Here is a 6,116-nt window from a genome sequence, read left to right as displayed (position 1 = left end):
GTCCCTGCTTGGTTAAAAATCCTCCAATTTTCATTGAGGTGTCTGGAAGGCTTCAAACAGGTGTCAGTGACAATATCAAAATCTCAAATTTTAATTAATTTTAATTCCTAGTAATTGAGTATCAGCTGATTTCTTACCAATCCAAATAGTCTGAATGAATTTTGAGAAAACGACGTAATTTTCTCACACAAACCAATGACGTAACAATCAATACCTGCTCCCAAGAGAAGATAACTCTGCAATACGCAAAGACGGAATAGTTTATGTCATTGATAGAAATACTGAAAATTAAGGGTCCCATAATTGAGCCCCGGGGAACCTCTTTGAGCAATTCCAACCAGTCACCGCATTTGGGGCCAGGCTTAACCTGCTGTACTCTGTTACTAAGATATCTGGTTAACACATAAAGTGTTTCAATGCTCAAACCGTAAGCATTCAGATCTATTAGTAGCAAACCATGCGGAAGCTAGGCAGACATACGCCTTAGACAGGTCGATGAGGATGGCAGCGACACGGCCTTGCGTCAGTTCTCAACTAATCTTAACAGGGTATGTCAAAACTGGGTCTGAAGGCTGCTAAAAAGGAATTAAAATGTGAATTAAAAATATTCAGCAAGCTGGTCACACATGGTTCTTTCAAAACAGTTATACATTTTGTAAAACGCTTACAGACCTATAGTATGGTATATTCTTAGAGTATTTCTTATTGAAAATGTGGACAACCGGTGTCCCCTTAAAGCTATTTGGAAAGTCTTTTGCATTTGATTGTTATTTATGAGATTCCACAGAGGGTCGCTTATGCTATATTACTACAGGCCTTTATTAATTTCGAGGAGAAATGCCTTCGACACCAGTTGCCTTTTTAATATTAATTGATGAACTGCTCTTTTTCTTACACAGTTTTGTGATACAGGTTTCAAAGCAAAAGTATTTACTGCTTTTGTATGGTGTTTTGATGTTGGATATGATGACATCATCAGCTACGTGGCTATCATTTCCAATAGCACTAGTCACATTTAAATAAAAATTGTTTAGAACATTGTACACCTCTAACTTGTCAAACACAACACTTTCATCTTCTTTAAAATGATGGTTTGGTCCAGGATGTTCCCTCCCTTTGATAGAAACGGTTTGATGGTGAGCCAGAAATCCTTCGATTTTGGCCACACCAGTACACCATTCAAAGAAATAGTTGCGCGTATATTGTTTTCTTAATTTGGTAACAAGGTTGCTGTGTTGTTTGTATGACTAAAAGTTTTGAGGTGAATTAATTGCTTTCAATTTGTTGGAAAGCAAACCTTTGCGGTTTATTGTCTTCCGAAAATTCTACTGAAAAAAAACAAAACAAAATAAAACATTCCTTTTGCTAAATAATATTTTTTTTCACTGGGTCATGATGATTTTTAAAACTTCTAAAATTTCGTCGACTTTATGAACAGGTTGTAAATTACCTTTAAAAAGGTGTGTTAATCATGTTATGCCTGTCAGTTAGACCGCAGTTAAAATAATTTGTGTTAAATAAAAATAGACTATTGGTTTAAAAAAGAATCTACTAAACAAGTTGGTGACATCACAATGTTTTTCATGTCCAGAACATTACGAAGAAAAGTTCAATCATCGTCATCTGTTCGCATATCAATGTTCTAGTCTGCTATAAACATAAAATGGTCCTGCTGAGTACTGCCTCTTGTCTAAACAATTACTCAAATCTCCATCAACTGATTCTCGACACTATTTGACAAGCCTACACATAGCCCATTTTATACGGTTAATTTCACTCTAACAACTATGGATTCCACTTATTTGAGTTTCGAGTCTGTCCTCTGTCTAGAGGGTAGATTTGATTTGATACAGCATAAGTCCTCCTGCAGGGTGCCCTTCTATCATTTCGAAAAGTTCTGTAGCCTCTAACTTGGAATTTTGACAGGTAACAGTAAATTTAAAAATTAGTATCACGCTATCATGGTTTGTTTTTCCTAGTTTTTGCCGAGTTCTTACCTATCTACTTCAGCTGGACCGGTGAAAGTGGGTAAAATCTTGTGAAAACTATAAAAAGAAGAGCACTGAAAAAATACGTCAACATAATACATAATTACTTTATATTCGTGTTTAGTAAGACTTATTTGGCTGGGCGTAACTGCATGTTTTAGAAATATTTTGATAAAAAAGTTCCGGAAAAAACTACCTTTCTGCACTTTCGTGGGGTGTTCTCGTGGAGAGCAGAGAAAAGTATTGAGATAGAAAGACAAAAGAAATGATAGTCAGTTTCACCGACCCCACAGGTCACACAGGTAAAGTCACTTACCTGTGAGAGCTTTAGCTTTTCTGTCAATGAGATATAAAAAAAATATGATATTTTGGTAAATATATTAAATTCTAAGTAAATGAATAAATTTAAGATATTTAATTTTAATAAATAATTTAAAAAAAATGAACAATAAGCTATCCTCGTTGTTGGGCTATATGTTAACCAAAATACATTAAATAATATAGATCTATCAATAGTATCAATCAAAAGCAGCACTTTAAATTCAGAAATCACCCATGCACTTACACACGATACAATCATCATTATGTGTATACATGACATTTACTTTAATTATTAAACAATACAAATACTTATGCTGAATATCGCTATTTTAAGAATAGTCAAACCAAGCAACAATTGGATATTCACATTACATTTCAAATTTATACTTCCAATAAAAAGTAGTGAAATTCAGCGCTACTGTCCAACAGTAAAGTATCACACATATTTTGTTGAAACTTATCACGAGTTTTACCACGTTTGTGATATAACGACACTTTTCTTTGTTTAATAACCATGGATTATTGAACGATAGCCCAGTCGCGTTAGTGTTTTCCAACATACCAACGCTCTTCCAAAATACACGGTGAACAAGCGAGTCGAGTTTCATTTTCGAATGAGTGTACCAGCATTTAATTTTATATGTATTTGAAGATTTGCTGCTGGAAAAAATCCCACTTAAAACCTGTCAAGCTTCCGCTGAACATTAGGCATAAAGCATGACGTCAGTGTTTATTGTGTATCGTCTGTCGAGCAAATGGCGAATTAATTACGAACCAGTACCTAAAGAAGTGATATGATCACCCTGGAAAAACTGTGTAAAGGAGAGCCTCTAGATAAAAAAACCCGATACGATAGGATCAAAGTGTACAGAATCCTCAACGTGCACGACACAAATTCTATTCGAGTTGGTCAGAGAAAACAGAACAATTGGATTTAATGATGAGTGGAACGTTCTTCCAGAACTAATGCTGGTAAATTCGCCATCCATTATATAATTTTCCAAAAGCAATCTCAACATCATTGACACAGTATTGACAGGAGTGTGTATAGAGAGTGTAAGTAGTTAATTGTATGAATGTATGATTGAGTGTATGAATTGAATACAATAATATATTATCATTAAGATGTGATACATGTCCTATGATTATCGAGTGTAATACTTTTATTTTCAAGAATGATTTAAAATTTACTGTGAAGGTAAATATGAATTGTAAATAAAAAAATGTAATTTATGCAATCGTTTGTTCTAAATGTGGTGATTTTTACATCGGTCAAACCGGTAATGAACTCAGAACACGTATGACTGTACATAGACAACAAACTAGAACTGATTCTTTACGAAATCTTCATGTTAACAAACATATTCATGAATGTGCTGGAGATAAATTTAATGTATTACCTTTGTATCAACTATTTTCATCAGACACTATTTTAAGAGAAACGAAAGAAGACCAACTAATAAAAATATTAAAACCGAGTCTCAACAGGCCACAATAAAATTTTACGCCAAATTGTCCACCAATCTTGTGTACTTCGTGACGTCACGTTACTATTGTAGTGTGATGACATGTAATTGTGACGTCACGACGTTGTTCTCTTTTGAATAAACCTGAAGAGCCCTGTGAAGGGTGAAAGCAGCTAGTTTTTTAGTCGGTCGTTAATTTTATTTTTTCTATGTTTATTTATATATATAATAAAATTTGTTAAAACAAAACAATCTCAATATCCTTTTTGAAAATAATAATGAGTTTAAGTCCGTCCACCCTTCTTCCAGTACCAGTTTGCAGAAAGTAAGTATTATGTATATAAAAGGAAGCACAAAACACACATATGTTTGTCAGATGGACACAGTAGGTGTCTTGCACGTTAGTAAAAATAAAGAAAATAGGAACAATCAAATCTGTCTTAAACTACTAAACAAGGAAATGTACGCAGCGCCTACTAGGAACAGCATACGTAATACACTAGTACTTTAACTAAACAGGTAGTCCAGAGGCTGCCGTACTGAAATAAGGCCGGAAAACAGGTAAACCGGGCAAATATCATACGGACACTTCGACTCTGCCCCAAGCTGAGCACAATTTCAATCTCCCATAGACTTATTAATGTAGACACTTAAGATAAAACACAGCTTGAGGCAGGCTCTTAGTGTTGGTGACAGAAATCTAACACCCTACATTCATTCTTTTGCTTCGATCCTGTCACTTATAATGACTTAAAAAGGTTATCGGCATTTGCAATATGTGTTCTTCCCCTGTAAAGCCAAATGTGATGTAATATTTCCGATTCCTTTTCCGTGGTGACACCACTTAATTCTGTCCTACCCTAGGGTTGATAGGAAAATATTGAACCGGTTAACTAAACACGGTGTCTGTGAATGATGGGGCAAAATTTGATCTTTCTCTTAGAGCAAGTGTGCTCTCAAATACTGCTGTTGTCTTTTTTTCTGTGAACTCATTTTTGGGATCCGATTCTTGTGTTTTGACGTTTTGGGATTTTTCTGTATTTTTTCGTCCCATTTTTCTTATATGCTCATGTACGTATTACTGTATATGGAATAGATCTTTAGATCTGTATCAGAACCCACCTACAATGGCGTTGTTGAGTTTGATATAGGGGCGGATTGGTCAAGTGGTTAACACTCCGACCTTCCACGCAGACGGCCGGGGTTCGATCTTCAGGGAAAGTGGTTTTCTACTGCCCACACAATTCCAACAACCTGGGTGGAATATAAAATGGTCTGAGTTGATGTTGCAGAATCTGTGCTGTAGCATTCAAGTGGATAGCACTATAAATTATACCGGTCTCACTACAAACAGAACACAATTCATCTCCAGCACACACGCAGGCATACAAACGTACATAGGGATATATTAGCCAGGTGGCATAGGACTAGAAGTTAGCGCCTGATAAGACAGCTCCTGCGAATTCCTCAAACTCGTATATGCTAATTGCATTGATTGTATAAATTGTATATCTGTGTACTGTAAAACACAGCTTGGGACAGGCTCTTAGTGTTGGTGATTTGCTACATAGTGATATAAGAAATCTAACACCCTCGAGGGGGAATTCATAATTTCATTGCTTAAAGCCGATTAGAAGCTTTAGAGTGGCTGATTTTAGCTAGATAGGGAGTAGCTGCGATAACGTAGCTTTCTGACGACGAGATTTTTTTTTATATATGGCCGGGTATTAATATTAGTACTAGATAGGACGCTATATCAAATGTTGTATATTATTATCATTATAAGAACCCATCTTCAATGGCGTTGCTGTGTTCAATATCACATTCTAAAGGGATGATGAAAGACGGAAAATGCCTTTCCGTTAAATTATTTTCATTGTAAACTATACCATTGGTAACCTAATATTTTCAATCCTCGAATATCCAGGGGTTACGCTCGCGCGGCAGCCTAACGGTAACATTTACATCTTTAGCGGGGAAGTTACTGCCTGGCGATTGATAACAGGTTTACACGAAACCACTAGCTGCGTGCCTTCGATTTTGTCATGGCAAATTCCTTAGTTACAAGGAAAGTAAGTTAGCGTGACCCTGGAATGTTAATGTCCCTGCAGGTAGGGCGTAAGAATTGTACCTGCTGCCCCCATTGCATGATTGTAAGAGGCGACTAAATTTGGGATCTTATCTTCTTCCTAATGTCTCCCTTGACAATGCCTCACTTTTGGCCTTAAGTTGAGCGTTCGCCCATGTGAGGAAGGCTTTGGGTTCTGTCCCCTGGTCCAGACATATCAGTCTGTAAAAATGGTAGTTTCTACCTCTGCTTAACGCTCAGCAATTTCGGATT

The sequence above is a fragment of the Mizuhopecten yessoensis genome, unplaced genomic scaffold, assembly GCF_002113885.1.
Source record: "Mizuhopecten yessoensis strain PY_sf001 unplaced genomic scaffold, ASM211388v2 scaffold4443, whole genome shotgun sequence".
In the NCBI taxonomy this organism is placed as follows: Eukaryota; Metazoa; Mollusca; class Bivalvia; order Pectinida; family Pectinidae; genus Mizuhopecten; species Mizuhopecten yessoensis.
The sequence above is the reverse complement of the archived record's forward strand: the minus strand, read 5'-3'. Positions refer to the sequence as shown.